At 38.5% G+C, this 18,259-nt stretch overlaps 1 long non-coding RNA gene across 1 annotated transcript in view; it reads left to right on the forward strand.

The window, feature by feature from the left end:
• Positions 1-3,468, forward strand: part of LOC148053294 (uncharacterized) — a 44,327-nt gene extending 40,859 nt beyond the window's left edge. The window contains exon 3 of the long non-coding RNA XR_015708266.1: positions 3,440-3,468. This is a non-coding gene — a long non-coding RNA (uncharacterized LOC148053294). The remainder of the gene's footprint in view (positions 1-3,439) is intronic.
• Positions 3,469-18,259: the final 14,791 nt, after the last annotated feature.

Consider the following 18,259-nt stretch of genomic DNA (forward strand, 5'->3'; position numbering starts at 1 on the left):
AAAATCAGTGTGTGCACAAAAAATGCTAGTGAGAGAGACTGACCACTGGAACAAATTACCGTGAGTGAAAAAGGACTTTCTGGCTCTGTCTTCACATCAAAACTGTCTGGAAGATATATTTTTAACCAAACAGAGTTTACTGGTCTTAGGGGTATGTGGGCAGACTATTGGTTTTAGATATGAAGGTGGCCAGAGTACATAATTTTAACAGTTTTCTTCTGGTTTTAACATCTTTGAAACTATAAACCTGAAAGTATAAACCACTGCCTGCAGTTGTTTAAATTCAGTACAAACCTCTGCTACCTGCTTTTTGCCTCTCCAAAGTGAAGGGGGAAGTGACTATGCTTTGCGGTAAAATCCCAGCAATTCAAATAGCACAATAGTGTTGTGCAACAAGCAGAAGTAGCACATAATATGGAGCTTTCTTACCAGTACTCTGGTGTCTGCATTGATACATGCAGCTACAAGGTTTGGTTTCATGTTAACAGTTCCCAGTTTCTGGGTTCAGAGTTTCTAACTCTGAGGATTCTGCTGTGTCTTTGGGGGGTCTGAAGAAGGTTTTTGCAGAATGTTCTCAGCTTTCCACAGGAAGAAGTGGAACAATAATGATGTGGTATTAATATGAGAAACTCTTTTTCTATTCTTTCTCCCGCCTGTTATCATTACAGACAAACCAAGTCTACTATAAGGCAATGTAGTTTTAATCACTGTGCTTATAATGATGCACCAGAAACTTGTTGAGTAGGTCACAGTATGCTTCCTTAGAATGAGGATTAACTGTTCTTCTAACAGTAAGGAGCTACAATGTCCTTTTCTACAGAAACCTTTTTCTTTTGGAGACACAGTGTAATAGGTAGGACATAGTTGGTATGAAATAGTATATCCCCAACAAAAACAAATGCCTCTCTTCCTCCATCTGTTTTTAGAGTATGGCTGTATTTTAAAAATAATTCAGCTTACAGCATGGTGTTGCTTGTAAATTGCAATAGTTTGTTTCTGAATATCTGCAAGAGAAGACAAACCTGTACAGCCTCTGTTTAGAAAACTGTCTTGACTCTTGTATACTAGAGAGTTTATTTGGTGTGTTCAAAATACCTTGCAAAAATAGGCTGCCTTCTGAGATTCAGAAAACACAAAATTCCAGGGCTGACTACAGATTTCTGGATTTTCCAATTAAAGTGTTCTCACAGCCTTGGGAAGAAAAAAAAAAAAGTACATGGGAACATATGCATTCACATGTCTCTCTTCCTGCCATCATAAAGGCTTTGACAGAATTAAGTGAACCATAGTGAAAGTATACCATGGAAGCATCTGGTCTGTGGTTTCAGCTGAATGCCCTTCATTTCATTGTCTGTTTGCTTGTGTGTGATGAATTTCATGGACTGGCTCAGGTTGTTCGCACTGCCTTGCAGGCAAAGGATGTTACCCTCAGCACAGCGCTCAATGTCCTTCACAACAGATTGACTTCCCTGGAGAAACACAAGTGTCATTCAAGCAGAGATGATACAATGAAAAGCACATTCTCATGGTTTTGTGAATTGAAAGAGATTGCCCCATTTCTAGTACAAATGAACATTTCAAATAAAAACATGGCATTGAGAGACCCAGCCAAGAATAGATTATGGATTCTTGGGTTATATGCAACTTTTAGGCAAATTAAAGTAAGCTGGCTAGAAATCTTTGTATGATCCTTGCAAGAATGAAAGTGAAACTAAATATCTGTTCTCTCTCTAATTAGCACATTATCTTTTGTATTTGAATGTCAAGAGAACAAAAAAATGCAAAACTTAATGGAAAGGAGGAATGAAAAAACTAGAAAAAACTTAAGATAAAATCCGGGACTTCTCCAAAATTTCAGATGTGTATAACACTGAACTTTCAACATTTCTCTGTGTGTGGTCAGTTCTCCAGTTATATTGAATGAAAACTCTGTGAAACTCTTGTTACTCTAAACATGTTTGTTTGGATCTTCTGTGAAAATGAGGATCACAAGCAGAACAAACATGAAACTAAAGGAAACAGAAATACCATTATGGCCCTATAAGAAATTGATCTGATGGCAGCTCTCCCTCTGAGGTTCTGTCTGGTCTTCCCTCTCTCTTCCTATCACTTAATAAGAGAAAATGCATATGTCTTGACAAATGAAATACTCTGCTCCTTCTATTTTGTGAAAGTAACAGAGAGAAAAAATTCTGAGGGCAGTGGAAAAGCAGTTGTAAAGCTGTCATTAACCCCTGGCAAAGGTATTTGTACCCTGGTGGGCCACTTCTTAACGTACCACAATTTATTGTAGAAGAGAAAGCCAATGTGGAATATGGGAGCTGCAAATAAAGGAAGGTGAGTTTGTGTATGCAAGTGGGTTCAGCCAAAGCAATTAGACAGAAGACATCTGTGATTGTGACAGGGAAGTATAAACATTTAAACAATTAAAGATAAAGAAGCTATGAGCTTTTGTTGTTTTGTGTAACTAAGCAAGAATGCCTTATCTATTAAGTCTACGTGTGTAAAACTTAAATTCAAGGAAGGGTTTTTATTCTTTACATTCTACTGTCCTTTATAAGACAAAACAATTTTCCCCCCTCAAAATAAATAATTCTTTATTAGAAAGCTCTGTTGCATGTGTGTTCATTAAAGGAATACAAGTCGTCTTAACCTCTGAAAAGAAATACTGATGTTAATGTTTGTACGTTGTGGTCCATTTTAACTCAGCGTTAGACTTGAGAGACAGTCCTTCCCCAAGTAGTTGAGGGACCATCAAGATAGCCAGCCAGAAGGCTGGGTATAGAGGACCTGAAACATCAGAGAGGAGATTGCAACTGAAGGGAGCTGATGATCCAAAAAAAAGGCCAAAGAAACAAGATTTGTGCTTCTGTTTAGGAAATTCCAGATTCACTTTTTTCCTGATGCAGACCAAGGCGCAAAAAAAACCCAAACAAACCACAAAACAAACAAAAAAAACCACCCAAAACCTAAACAAACAACAAAACAAAAATCAAACAATCCATTGTACTCAGTTGCCATGTACTCAGTTGCCAGCTTGACAGCTAGAGAACTTGTAGGCTGAAGAACATGGCCATTGAGCAACCCATGTTATTGGGATGCTCTAGAAGCAGGATGTTCAGGCTGGTGTTTATTGCATCGGCACTTATAACAGTTGTGGTATCCAGGAAAGCTTAGACTTCACTGAATCAACACCTTCAAGTAGAAACTTGGCATTAGAGAATCTGAACCAGGGGTGACTGTTTGTTCCCATGAGCCAGGTAGATCCGATATGGGATGCAAGTAAGTATCCATCCATATTTGAATACACTGCAGATACTACCGCAGAGTAATTCTCCTAGTGGCTTCTTGTACACATCAAATATGAAAGATAATGGAGCATAATACAAATGATTAAATGAGCTATTCTATTTCTGTTTTGTGGTTTCTTTCCTGCCAGATAGTGGAAGCAAGAGGAAAAGTAGTCTTTGTTGAATCCAGGAAACAAGGTAAGACCAGTTGATTGGGTGCTTGGTGCTTGAGGTGTTTGGAATGTGATGATTTACAGTGAAGTCTATAACAAGTGAAGTCTGTCTTTGACCACACATGCTATGCATGCAAGGGCATGTATGTTCATGAACAAGGCTATGAAAATGTACCTACTTTTAATGCTTAGTTCAGATTAGATCTCCCTGTGAGGAAGGATGGGTTTCAGGTATCCATCCAGATCCTTCCTTCACCTTTACAAGAGCAATTTCCTTTTCATGGTGTCAGCAAGACACATCTTCCTCATCCATGTGGATTCTCCCTTTTGCAATCTGGGATGTGTGTCCTTTTCTTGATATGTGAAATCTTACTCTAAGTTTTGGACTAAATCCTTCTTGAAAGATTCTTGAGGCTCAAGTGGTCAGTTATCTTCCTCATCCTCTGCACAGATACTTTTTTTTTATTTCCAGGTAGGAGAGAGACAAAATGCTAAGTTCCCAAACCTTATTTTCTTTAGCTGGAAATATGGGGGACTCTGCAAAGAAAGGTGTTCATTTAAGAGAATTGCCCAAGTCTGCAGCCTCAAAGACTTGAATAAGCTTTCAAAATAGGTTTACATATACCAAGAAATATTAATGAATTTACTCTTCCTGGAGTCTTACATTAAAAGAAGTGCATACAAAGAATGCAAAATGTGTTTGATTGTGTTGAATAAGCATACGCATTAGGAGATGGTTTTTTTTGTAGTCTGCTAAATGTGGGTAGCAGCAGTAGTGAATGATAGATGAAATATCTATCCTTGGTGTACTTTAAAACTACAGAAAAACAGTGCTATATAAACTTTAGTTTGCTGTACTCATAAAAGCTCATTAACAATAAAGACATCATGAAGTGCAGCTTTACTTTTAGTGGAATGAAATGCCCATTTTCATAGATTTCATTACTGGGACTTCAAATAAGGAAAATAAAGTAAATTTCATTGTGAAAGTTCTTTCTGAAGTCATAATTCTGCAAGGAAGAGAGAAGCAAGAGTACAAATATTCAGATCAGATTTGTGTGATATAAAAGCTTATACTGTTTGGGTTTTTTTTACAGTTTGGAATGAAAGTTATTTTTATGTACGATAAGAAGAATGTCAGAAACAAGCTCCAAAAATGGAGACGGGTCAATATTTTAGTTCCATCTGTAAAAAAAGTTTAGAAAGAAATTATTCACAGTTAAGTCTGTATGCTGAAAGCATAGATTTTTTTTTTTTTTTTCTTTGTTATGAATGGAAAGATGCCTTCAGGGTAAGGTTTAGAATGGGACCTTTACTGCAGTCTTTATAATGGAAGTGTTATCAAGCACCTCTATTATAAAGCTGGAAATATATTTTCATAGTTAAAATGTCTGTTTTCATTATTCTCTTCCAGGCCTTAATATGAGATACTTAACTATATCTTCAGCACATAAGTATTTGAATACAAGGAGACCTTTGTCTTAAACTTTGATTTCAGTGCTTACAAACTGTTAGGCTATCTTTTTCTTCTTGAGTCCTTGTGGCAGATAAAGACTTTACCCTAAACAGAGGAGGGGCAGATTAGACAGATGTTCCGTGGTTGAGGTTTTAGGGCTTTTATTGCTTTTCTCCTTTCTGCATCCCCCCAACCCTGCAATCCTCAGGAGACTCCAATGATGTCTTTCCTTAGGGCTGTCTGAGTGTCAGCCAAGGCATACAGTGTGCCCTGGTAGGTAAATGCTCTGTGCTGGACTCCTAAGGCTTGAATATCTTGTGAGAAGAAATTGTGAGCGGCAAGTGGATTTCACCATCATAGTCACTAATCTTTATGCACTTAAGCAATTATCACTCCTTATAAGTGAGGCTTTAAGAAAGAAAGTCTTTAAGACAGAAATTGAATGCTCAGTTCAGAATTTGTGCTCTTCTGAACAGTTCACATCACAGATTGGGTTACTTGGTTAAAAATGCTCAGGAGCACTGCACATCCAACCTATGGCAATAAAATTTGCTGCTTCTTAATAGGCACAATGGTTTTCCTAAAAACTAATTTAAAATATGTGTATAAATGCAAGTCCTGTTGTTCATCTTTTAAAATGTTTTTATTGCAAATGACTATTATCTTTCGTAATTTTATATTTTGTGTACAAATGTTTCCATTTAAGACTTAAAGAAATATCAAACCTGTAATGTTGCAAACATGTTAAAACTATGAGTAGCCTCAGAAGTAAATATCACAGAATCATAGAAAGGTTTGGGTTGAAGAGACCTTTAAAGATCTGGTGCAAGTCCTGGTCCTGTCGTGACCAGGGACATCTTTCACTAGATCAGGTTGCTCAAAGTCCCAAGGCTTCCAGTGATGGGGCATACGCAATTTCTCTGGGCAACCCATTCCACTGTTTCACCACCCTCGTAGTAAAAAAAAAAAAAAAAAAAAACTTTATGTCCAATATAAATCTACCCTCTTTTATTTTAAAACCATTGCCCCTTGTCCTGTCACTACAGGTTTTGGTAGAAAATCTCTGCCTCTTTTATAAGCCCCCTTTATATAGGGGGCAAGGTAGAACAATTAATTAGAGGGTGAAACAATTGTTCTAAACTTCGGAGAAAAGAAAAAGTGGCAAACTCAAGCTGCCAGCTTTCCAGAAGAGAGGAAATGTTTAGCAAAACTGATTCCTGAAAAATAAGGCCTGTCTACACTAATGGGATATTCCTGCCACTGTTTCCTAGAAAGGTGTTAGTGGAATTTTTTGACTGCAGAAGACGGTATGCCAGAAGATTTTTATTATCAACAAATGTCTTTAGTTTTTGGTCAGGGGTTAGAATAGTCCATAAATTCATCTATTTAATTATATATAATGTTCATAATTGTCTTTATGCATATCTGAATATAGAGGGGAAAAATATCAAGAAAACTGATTAAAAGAATACTGCTTCTAGCAAAGTCACCTGGAAGCTCTTTTGACTTAATCTTATTCTGTTTCTGTCTAGTAATGTTGCCAGGGTACCGAACAAATGTCATACCATGGCATTACTAGTGGTTTATATTTCTAGCAGTCTTCATATTTTCGTCATTCTTTCATCTTCATCTTTCTGAGGACTTCAAGAAATAAAAGAAAATCTGTAATTGGTGTTGTGTCCATTAGCACATTTACAGAGCAGACTGGGGAGTAGTCATCTTAATATGCTGCCCATACTGTGTTCTGTACATCAGTGCTTCAACTTTAAAATGACTGCTCTGGTCTTTTAAACCTTTGATAAGAAGGAGTATAATTACTGAAGAATGCCTCTGTGATCTTTTCCCTCAGCTGTCTCTGTTCTTCAGGAGACAAGCTTAAGCTTCTTATATTGGAAGATGACCATATTTCTGTTATAATAGTCCCTCAAATGAAGACTTTGCTGTTTCTAGTATTTGTTTCAGATTATTCTTCCCCAAATATTTCACTTTTTAAAAAAGTTTGTTCTATCCAGCATTTGTGTCTTCAAGTATTAGTCCAAACTCTTTACTGCCTTTTGTACTGAGAATAGTCCAACAGTCTCATTTGCTTCTTATTGCACTGAGAGAGACAAGATTATAGATTTTGAAGTAAAAGGAGAAACGAAGGTGGTGTGACAACCAGCTGATGTGTCCTTGGGCGTGGGTATGGCAGCTAGTGTCCTGCATACTGGATAAGTAGGACCCAGACCAGGCAGCAAGGAAACGAGCTGTGCTCAGGGGGGATTCAGCCCCTCAACTGGGCTGCAGTTTGGTGGGATACAATTTGTTTCCCTCAGAAAATTTTGCCTAGACATGTTGTTGTGTTGGTTTCTTGTTTGTTGGGTTTTGTTGTTGTTGCAGTAATAGATGTAACTCCCAACAGTTGTAGTCCTTCTGGCCTGTGCACCCCAGTCTGGCTCCACAAATCATAGGTCTTTAATGTGACAGAGAAGCAGTGAGGGTTTTGGCTGCTATAGTCTGGTTTGTATTTTTATGTAAGTGTACATCACCATCCTTTTTTAATTTTTTTCTTTTTTTTTTTTTTTTTCAAAAAATAAAAGGTACCGTAAGAATCACGGGGGGTAGGGTGGGGGGGGTGGTATTATTTATTTAGGAGTGCAGTAAAGGACACCACCAAATAGATTACTATAACCTCACAGCTCTTGCAAAATTTAGCTGTGGAATACCTCTGGCATATTGCCAGAACTCTCTGAGAAGTTGGCCCAACAGTGGTTTTTGTCATATTTCCTGTACACTCCATATCTACTGCATTTCACAAGTTCCTAAAATGAACATAAGAGAATAGTACTTGCTGCAGCTAAATGAATGTTTTCCTCCATTAGTGTGTAAAGTTTGTAGGTTGCCATATCTGAATACAGATGGAGACAAATATGATAAAGCATCACTTCAGAACTGGGTTGTTTGGAAAACAAACCAGAGGAAATAAACTGCTAATTTGAGAAGATGTTGGCTGGTCGAAAGTGCTTTTAGCTGCTGAAATTGTCTCAGCTCTTATCTTAGGTGGGGAGACACTCAACTGCACTCTAATACCAGCTATAATGAATGGCTTCATCCTAGCACCAGTCATCTGTGGTACTTTGGTGATAACAGCAGTGTCTGGGTGATATACGATCTTTATCAGCTCTGTGCCTTTTCTAACATTAAGCTGTGTTCTCAAAAGTCATTTTGTGCTGTAATGTCATCACTATCACCAGCAGATCTTTATTTGTGAATGGACTGAAATTGGAGCAAACCTTATTTTTAGAATTCCGTATTTTTTCTACTTGCAGCTCACCTAGCTTTTTTTTATTCAGTAAATATTATGCCTTGTTTGGGTCAAATTTCATATCCCAAGTCTCTTGCTCACTGTGTTCCCCTTCAGGCAGCAGAATCTCATTCTGCAGTGGTGGGATCTGGTCTTGTATGAAGTTCTCTGAGCTTTGCAGGTTGCAGTGGTCCCTACATAAAACCAAAAATGTGTGCCTTTCCTACTTAGGCTTTCAGGATTCCGGTAGACTGTAACTCAAGGACTGATTCCCTAGAAAGAATCATAGAATCGTTAAGATTGGAACAGACCCTTAAGATCATCGAGTCCAACTGTTAACCTATCATTGCCAAGTCCACCACTAAACCATGTCCTCGAGCACCACGTCTACCCGCCTTTTAAATACCTCCAGGGATGGGGACTCAACCACTTCCCTGGGCAGCCTGTTCCAGTGCCTGACCACCCTTTCGGTGAAGAAGTTTTTCCTAATATCCAACCTAGACCTCTGTCTTGTAAGGAACTCTTTCTCTTGCTTGTTTCTTTGTATTCTGCATAGGCTTGATGCATTCCCATACTTGTTAACTCTTATTTCAGTAATTATGACACTAAATTAACGTGGTGTATTGCTGTTAATTCCAAAAATGTGTCATTAGTGACTGATAAAAGACATATTTTAATTCAGACACGGTACAATTGCAACACAAATGAGAAAGATATACAGCACTTGGCCAATCCTGTAACACCATTAGATCAATCGTTCTATGTTTCCTCCTAAATCTGTTGTTCTTTACCAACAACATTCTGAGAGAATCAGAGAATTCTGGCGTAAATAATGCACCCTCAGTGACTATTCCTTTATTTATACATTTAATAAATGATATTTTAAAAATCCTGTATTTATGCATTAAAAATTTTATTTTCATTACTGTATTGAGGAGATAAAATTACATTTTTGTAACAGAATAAAACAAGGACATATAAAATTAAGATCATCTGGAACTACAGTGGGTGATGAAGTATTATTTAACATTGGGGGATCAGAATAGTTTTCATAACAAGCTCATTTGCTGACCTTTTCTTGTAGAAGAGTTGTTTTGAAAAGTAGCTCTCTGCAGGAAAAAGAGTGATTTCTTCTTAAAGAAACTGATACTTGGAAAAAGATGGGTAATTTACTTGACTGTCCCTTTACTAGATGACTTGTTATATACTGGCTAGAAACTGTAAACTGTACATCCAACTTCAGTTCTTCCTCTATAAGTGGTTGGGTTTTTTTATCTGGGAATAGGCAGTAGTTGTAATAACATTTTAATGGGACATTTTGTCTGGACTACAAGATGACTTTTCTGACTTGCTTCACGAAGCTCCTTATTTTTGTGTGTGTTATTGATGCATTTTGTTAATTTGCTTGGTTATTTTCCATGTTGCACACAGAAAAGGAACTTTTTAGTTCCATGATGATGTTCCCAGCTAAAGCCTGAAAACTCCTAACGTGTTACCATTTATCACATCACTTAGTGTCACTTCCAATGTAACAGAAGAGTACGGTCCCTGAAGGACCTTCCCACACTTCATTAACACCCACTAAAAACCATCAAAAATATTAAGGAGAACTGATTTCTTCAATAAAAAGAATTATAAAGATTAAACGTGGATCATCAGATAAATGCCATAAACAACTAGCAGTATCAAGGATGAATCTGTGCAAAGTATCACCTTTGTGTCAGGTAGGAAGGCTTTGAGCTAGCCATGAATTTCAACCCAGATGAAAGCCAACACTTACAATTCAACTCAAGCAAAAGGGTAGGTTAACAGAGAGCAGGGGTAGCACTTACATTTCCAGCCTCAAAATTCCTGGCTTTAAGTTCTTTCTGCCTTTTTCTAGATTTATTGTTTGGGCTTTTTTTTTCCTAAAGTATTAGCATTTTACAGCTTTTTGTATTAAAAATCCAGAGTTTTCTACAGTGAAAGGTGAGGTCTTGCACCTTGTTCTTGTGGAGCCCCCCTCCTGACCTATCATTTTCTCTTCTCCATTGTCTATAAGAGAAGAGATAGTTGTAACATGAGCTTGTTGCTCCTGATTGAAAATGGAGATTGGATAGCACTAGATGAACTTAAGATGGCTGTTTTATTTCCTTGTTTTGGCTGTTGCTGTTCTTTAACCATTTGACTTGACACATTGCTCTATCAGTGATATCGAATCTTGATCCTTAAAAATCTTCAACAGAGATATTCTGTAAATCATTGTAAGTCTTGTTCATGTGCTAAATTAATATCTTCACTTTCACCCCCTATGTGGAGTATCTGGAAAATCCTATTCTCTCTCCTGTCATCAAGGTGTTACTTTCTCATGCAAGAGAAATGGAGGGAGAAAGACCTAGGGGGATTGGCTGTACTGTTCTTGGTGAAGCCGTTCACCTTTCAATTTGATGACCATCTGCTGAAGACTGTGGCTATTAACCACTGATCCTAATGTCTGCACTTTGTGTTTGATAACTTGGACAGAGTCGACCACTTCTTTTTCAAAGAGTATTGCAGACCCAAATGAAACAGAAAACCATACTGACCTGGGAGGGGCAGATCCCAAGATTCAGAAAGTGTGCCAACCCCTGCATTTTCCCCAAAAGTAGGAAATTCAGTAGTGTATGTGCTCTCTCCTGAAACAAAACAAAACAGCCCAGATCAGCTTTCACTGATGAGACTGTGAGCCTTGTTTCTGAGACACTCCTTTCCTCCTCTGTCCTGAGTAGCTCCTTGCTTCAGCATTGCTTCCAAATCTGTGAATGCTGATAACTGAAAAACAAGAAACCACCTAGTAAAGTGTCAGCACTCCATGATCAATTAATAATCGTTACTTATTCTTTTCAAAGTGGCAGCAGACTGTCCACCAGGGATCTGAATCAATGGCAAAGAAATCCTTCAATGCTACTTACAGTTTGAAAGCTTGATCCTGTTCATTTGTTAAACTCCCATCCCGGGTGCTTGTTCCTTTGCATTCCTCAAGTTTATAAGATTGCTTTAGTAAAACAGAAGAGCCTGGCTGAATTCCTGCATGGTGCTTATAATGGTATGTGTCCTATGCCTGATTCATACATGTAGAGTGCCTAGAGGGGTATGAATAATTATCATCTTACGTACAGGCCTCTCCAAGATTAGAAAATGCAGTCCTGTGTGATCCCAGTGCAAATCATTTCTAACATCTGTCTGCCCTGAACCTTCAACGGCCATGGCAGAGGCAGCACATGGGCTAGCCCAAGGAAACTAGGGCCAGTGGCAGGAACTTTAACAATATACAGTTTTGCCTGGGCTTTGAACAGCTTGCTGCAAACTACGGATGATTTTGATCTGGTACTAGCCTTAGCAAATTAATTGCTGCATTGCAGCTGTTTCTACTCATTATGTGTCCATGTGTTTTGTATTTAGAAGGTGACAACCTTAAAAAGACCTTGAAAAATTTCCTAGTTCATGCTTCTGCCCCTGAAGCAGAGCAGCTATGCCTGAATCTTCTTTAATGATGTTTGTTTGTCAGGCCTGTTGTCAAAAACCTCTCCAGTGGTGGTTCTGTCAGTGTCCCCAGGCAACCTCTTCAATGTTTTCCTCTCCCTACTGCTGGTAAGATTGTCCTGAATTTGACAGCAGGAGAGATTCAGGTTGATCAAAACTATTACTGTTCATTGACAATAGAAATTGGAAAATCATTTATTTTCTTCTTTGTAGCAATCTGTAATCTACTTGCAGCTATTAACCTTTCAGCCATCTATTTGTTACACTGGACAGCTGCAGCTCTTGTGGACTTTCCTTAGAAGGCAGGCTTTGCAGCTTACTGATCCTTTTTTGCTTCTCATGTGAACCGTCTTCACCTTCTTGAAATATGATACCCAAACACAGAAGAAGCCTTTTTAGCACTGAGAAAAAGGATGGTTTTCTGTTTTTCAGACTGTATTTCTGTTTGCAAGTCCAGCTGAATGCATTCTTTTTTCAGGAACAGAATGAGTGCTGTCCAGTTCAGCTTGAGTCTTGCTGTAATCCTCAGATCCCATGCTAGAGATCTGATGCATGGAGACAGTCGTTCTCCATCCCATATACTCCTTTGCGTAATACTTGTTTCAGCTGAATGACATTCTCTGTTTCCACTTTACTTTATCCACGTTGGCCAGATTACCTTGAGCTCTAATGCTGACTTTTGCAGCTTCTCCATCCTTGATGCTACTTGCTAAACTAAGTTCTGGAAGAGATTTAAAGAAGATAATGTGATTCAAAGCATGTGTCACAAAGAATCAAGGTGCTCTCATTGCAAATGACTTCAAATATTTGCAGTAGAGCCTGTTACTGATCTAGAAGCCCAAACACAGCAATCCAAAAGCTGAAGTTAATGTATTTTAGTGCCATGCTGAAACAGGACCCGAGAGAGCTCATTTCAACACTTTCCTGAAGCTCTTGATGGTAAATTGTGGGAAGCAATGATGGTCCTATTCCAGCATGAGAATTCCCCCATGTACCGTCTGTGACAGTAATGGGCTCCCCATGTGTGATGTATAAACTTGCGTCTTCTGGGAGGACAGTTTTATAAACGTATGGAAACCATAGTCATCCAGGGGCTGATTTCTCTAGTTTCTTGGTTAAACTCCTTCCTGTGCTCAGCTGTGCTTCTCACTCCCACTTCCATGAGGATAAGCTGGAAATGGAGGACTTACCTGAGAAAGGAAGGATGCAAAAGGAAAAAAATCTTAGGTCTGCATTGATACTTGGAGGAAGATATGTTTTTCTTTGAAATGAAGAATGAAAGGCACACATATAGCAGAATACCAGAAGTGCAAGGACTATTAGCTTTTTGTTTTTAACTGAATTATATGTTTTTAGTCATCAGAGGAAGAACTTTCATACAGATCTTGATTTTCTAAACCACAACTCTTACTGCAGTAAAATAATCCTGGCTTTGTAATCCAGGTGAGAGGCCCAGAGCTGAGTTGTAGGCATTTACTCTTGGCTTGCTTAAGAAGGTCTGTAAAATATGGCAGGCAATTGCTGTACTAAAGCATTTATTAAGTTTGTAATGCAATATCATTCTTTAGTTGAATAATGTTGTATATCTCAGATGGGTTATTTAAACTACTGGAGAGTAGATGAGTCCCATGCCCAGTCATGGCCTTTTAGATGACCAAAGAATGACATCTTGGCTGGAAGGTGTCTACTGTAAACAAGGAGAAAGGAGTGTTTCCAGAGAGTAATTCATGTGATCCATCTTGGTTGCTTCTACTGGGGGTAAATGTCTCGATATCTGAAGGTACCTGGGTTTTCCCTTTAGCTGTAAGTGGTTCTGTGTAACTCATACAGGCGCAAGATCCTAATGTTTTAGTGGCTGAAGTCCTCCTCAAAAATCCTCAGAAGAATGAAAGAGTACCTCTACAAAATACAGTGAGTTGCAAATTATTTTTTTAAAACTCTCCAGGATTTAACTCTCTCTTAGTGTAGTTTATACAGCTCCTCAAGTATTTAAGGCTGGAACCTGACAGGTAAGTACAGTCATTCGTTTAGTTACTTCTTGGAGATTAGGATGGGAAGAGAATGGCTAGTTGAAAGAATATAGTAGCAGGGTTCTGTGCTGTGTCTAAGCATTTTTATTTTTTTTCTTCTGCTCAGTATTAAAATTATTACTTATTGTAACTAGCTTCTGCTTCTTTACGTGGGCAGCAGGTAGGCCAAGGTAGCATTGAATAAACCTCTGAAAATGGTGGTAGGCAAGAGACAAAAGTGCTGGCTTGGAGTAGGCATGTACTATGACTCATTGTAACTGTCACTGGTGGGAAGAAAAATAAAAGGGTGTTCCCTCTGCAGAGTTAACTAAGTTGAAGAAATACATAGGAGTCTAGAAAGAAAGTTTTCAAGCTTCTTCCCTTTTCCCTCTTTCCTTGCTTCACTGAAGCAGTCTGATACAAGTGTCGTCTTTTTCTTGGTATTTGAGTTCACCTTAGAGAATTAAAGGAAATAAGGCAAACCTTGGTTTTAATAGACCTCTCCTTAATTCTACCTCATCATGTAGACTAATAGTACTTTAAAATAGTCACTTGGAATGTTAATGAGCTTAATAACCCATTAAAGAAAAAAGAAAGTGCTGAACTGCCTCCTGAGAAAGCTGAATTCTACTATAGGTATACAAAAATATTCATCTTCTGAAGAATTTTATTTGAAAAATTAAGGTCTTGGCTGGGCGGGTGCAAATTTTAGATACAGATATCTAGCTATGCTGATTAAAAAAACAACCAACCAAAACCTTTATTTTAAACAGTGTAGTCATATCTTAGGAATGAAAACCCACTGGTCTTGAGAATTTCAAAATGGACAAGATCTTCCTTTAAACTATATTCTTCCTTTCAGTGCAGATGTTGTGAAGTCACTCATTGCTGCTAGAAACTATAACTGTGCAGATGCTCTGTCTGTGATTAGCCCAAGATTAGTAGGGTCTGACTTAGCAGATGAGATTAATGTCCAATATCCTCCCTCTAGTAGCAGCCACTCTTCCTCTCTTCATGCCCATAAGAACTGGGCGTCCCTATCTGTTCTTCAACTTTGCCTCTGAGTCTTGAGAGCTCAGGTTTCTGTTTTGGATCCCTAAGGAGGTCACCGGGAGCTTTGCCACTGACTTAGCAAGACTTGTCTCTTACCTTGACAGTTCTGTGTTGCAGATGGAAGCAGTGGCTTGTGTCTGCAGCATTCAGTGGGCTGATAACTCACTGAGGCTCTTCCTGGCTTAGGAGTTTAACAGCTGCTGCAGATCGATTGCTGGACTATTTGTTTTAGTAAATTGTGCTTCTGTCTTTCATGTCATCCAATATCACAGAGAAACGCCACTTTATTATAGACTGACAGAAGACTGTGAAGCCAAGCATGGGAATGTGTGTGTATGTGGTTTCTTTGGTTTTCCGCAATAATAATTTTAAACAAGTGTGGAGAGAGCACAAAGGGGTTGCAGGCGGAAAGTCTGTAGTGGAGAAAATGGACAGAATGTGCTCATGACTCTGGAGGCAGCTTCGTTCTACTGGCTCCGTGCTTAGAGAAAACAACTCTTTATTGCTGTATTAACAGCATTAGCCATTATCCAGAGCAAATTTTTATTCCTGACACACCTGGCCAATGGCCTAAGCAATTTTTTTATACTTAGTCACAAAGAATGATGTGTTTACCCAAAAAAATCCTTTCTGTGTGTTTTTTTTTTTTTTTTTTGTCTTATACTCTTCCTTGGGTAAATAGTACATTTCTAAAAACAACAACAATATAAATATCTGTTTTTGTTTAGTCAGAGAAAATGTTAGATTGTAGATTCTTAGATTTCTGACCCTTCAGTTCTGACCCTTTTTTAGAGGTAAAATACAGAGGAGTGAAGTGAAAAAAAGCTCAAAACCTCAAACCCATGAATGTATTTTGCAAATTAAACAAAAAATACTGTGAAATCTATGATCCTTTTATAAAAACCACATGATTTTATCTAAAACTTATCTCAGACAACAGAGATGTTTTACCCAGCTATGCTAGCAGACAGAACAAAGACGAACTTACTGCATCTGGCTACAATACTGGCTAAAGGTGTTCCCATTGCCGTGGCCTGTTTCTGCCTCTGTCATGCCATGCTGATCCACTGGTGGCGCCATCAGCACTGTTTTGTGGCTTTGCAGTGTAGAAAAAAGTGTGAAGTTGTCACTGCCTCTGCTGCTGTGTTGGCTGATGAGATTTCTGGCCACGGTATTAACTGGCCCAAAGTATTCCAACATGAGGAAGCAATGGCCAGAAAAAACTGCCTCCCTGTCTGTCTTTAACTCTACTCTTCAGTGGTGGTGTTACAGAAACTCCTTTGACCTACTACGATATTTTATTATAGAATCATAAATTGTCTTTTAATATTCTTTGTGGTTTCTTTGCTTTTGACTTTGTGAGCACTTGTTTTCATACAGAGTGACAGAAGTGCTTTCTGGTAAGATAGGGACTTCTTCCCATCCAAACCGGTGTTATTGTCAAAGATGGAGGAATGCAACCACACAAGGATTGTGAAGGTGCTAGAAAGAAGAAAGGGGTGTGAATTCTGATTTGTTAAATGCTTAGGACTGATGATACCATCTGATTAGGGACTCCCTCCTGAATCTGCATATAAAAAGTGGTGAGCCCAAGGGTCCATTTGAAAACTGGAGCTTGGCTCTGTTACCTGTGTCAGGCTGGACTCTTGCTTCAGAATAAAAAATTTCTGGACTAGGGTTGATGGGGGAGGAGAAGCACAAGGAAAACTGTCACTGGAGAAGCGGGTTGGTTTTTTTACTTTTTCTATGTGAGAAGGTAAAGATAGTGGATATCATGCTATAATTTTACCTGGCAATCAAGGAAAAACAAAACAAAACCCCATACCCCTCAGTTTTGTTTTCAAAGGGACCTATTTCAACTTGGATTGTCTTTGAGTTATACAATGCAAAGAGGGTGAGCTGGGGACGTGCATGAAAGGAAGAATCGGCTGCTATATGATACAGTTGGCTGTTTCCTAATGTTTCTTAATGAACAAGAGAATGAGACTGGGCCTTAAAATAGAATTTGGGGGAGGGAGGAGAGAATAAAGTTCCCTAAAGCATAATTAACTAGAGAGACACTTTTCTATACTCATTTATATTAATCTTCAAAAGTGAGAATAAAAGTAGGAGAAAAAAATATAAAGGAACCACGGTGAAGTAATTTTCCTTACTTTCTTAACACTTACAAATTAAGTCTTGCTTAAAAAATAGGAAAAGAAAATAAAAGGTTGACTTCAAGTAAGGGCCTTCAGGGCAACAATATAAAATTATATGGATATTTAACTGCTCTGTATCATGGTGTTATAATTAAGACAAAGTACCTTACAATTATTCCACCAACTAGGTTAATACATACAGTGACTGTGAATTCCAAATTAATATATATTATTTTTAAAGAAGATTTAAAAAAAAAAAAAAAAAAAAAAACAAACCCTGAAATGGTATATATCATAAGTAGATTAGCAATATAAATTTAAAGATGAAGACTCTGCTAAACACTGCCTCATGCTATAAACAGTGAGACAATATGTTTGCATATCTACTTCTGTGAAGGCAGTTAGCAATATCATATTTGATTTTTTTTTTTTTTGCTAATATCAAATATTTTGCTAATATCAAATATTTGCTTGTATCAGAAATAGTGTGGCCAGCAGGACTAAGGAAGTGATCGTTCCCTTGTCTCGGCCCTGGTGAGGCCATGCCTCGAATACTGTGTTCAGTTTTGGGTCTCTCACTACAAGAAGGACATTGAGATGCTGGGGTATGTCCAAAGAAGGGCAATGAAGCTGGTGAAGGGTCTAGAGCACAAGTCTTGTGAGGAGCAGCTGAGGGAACTGGGGTTGTTTAGTCTGGAGAAAAGGAGGCTGAGGGGAGATCTTATTGCTCTCTACAACTACCTGAAAGGAGGTTGTAGCGAGGTGGGGGTCGGCCTCTTCTCCCCAGTAACAAGCGATAGGATGAGAGGAAATGGCCTCAAGCTGCGCCAGGGGAAGTTTAGGTTGGATATTAGGAAAAACTTCTTCACCAAAAGGGTAGTCAGGCACTGGAACAGGCTGCCCAGGGAGGCGGTTGAGTCCCCATCCCTGGAGGTATTTAAAAGCCATGTAGATGTGGTGCTTGAGGACATGGTTTAGTGGTGGACTTGGCAGTGCTAGGTTAACAGTTGGACTTGATGATCTTAAAGGTCTTTTCCAACCTAGATGATTCTATGATTCTGTATTTGTCGTCAAAGGGCTTTTACCAAAGCATTAAAATGCTTGCAAAACCATGAGCTGTCTGTATGGTTTTGTACAAATTTCTGAAATGAGGACACTGAGTGAGGTAAGGTAGAGCTTGCCATGGAATGATAGTTTTGTTATAACTATCTATCTAACTCTTTCTATATATATATATACATAAAGAAATAAGAATCTGAAGGCTCAGCATTAGGTTTCATCGTGAACCATGCACCTCTGAGCATGTGTCCTCGTAGTGTGATCCTGAGTTTCAGAGGGGTTACACCACTGGGTGTG

This window comes from Nipponia nippon, unplaced genomic scaffold (assembly GCF_047370975.1).
Source record: "Nipponia nippon isolate SJK-2023a ecotype South Korea unplaced genomic scaffold, ASM4737097v1 scaffold_4, whole genome shotgun sequence".
In the NCBI taxonomy this organism is placed as follows: Eukaryota; Metazoa; Chordata; class Aves; order Pelecaniformes; family Threskiornithidae; genus Nipponia; species Nipponia nippon.